The sequence below is a fragment of the Octopus bimaculoides genome, chromosome 19, assembly GCF_001194135.2.
Source record: "Octopus bimaculoides isolate UCB-OBI-ISO-001 chromosome 19, ASM119413v2, whole genome shotgun sequence".
NCBI lineage: Eukaryota > Metazoa > Mollusca > Cephalopoda > Octopoda > Octopodidae > Octopus > Octopus bimaculoides.
In genome coordinates, this window is record NC_068999.1 from 26,152,891 (window position 1) to 26,153,186 (window position 296).

The window sequence follows — 296 nt, forward strand, 5'->3', positions numbered from 1 at the left end:
ACTGTGGATCCAACAGAGAGGCCAGCAATCCAAATAGACAATAGTGTGGTAGATAAAGCCATGAAGGATATGAATACCAGGAAAGCCTCTGGCTCATCAGGAACTACTGCTGAGATGCTTAAAATATCAGGTGGTGTGGGTTATGGCCTAATCATCCATACAGTTAACCAGGTTGTACATGAGGGAGTCATACCCAATGTCTGGTGTAGCAGCATCATAGTCAGCTTCTACAAAGGTAAAGCTGATACATTAGAAATAATTACAGAGGCATCAAATTGTTGGATCAAGTGATGAAA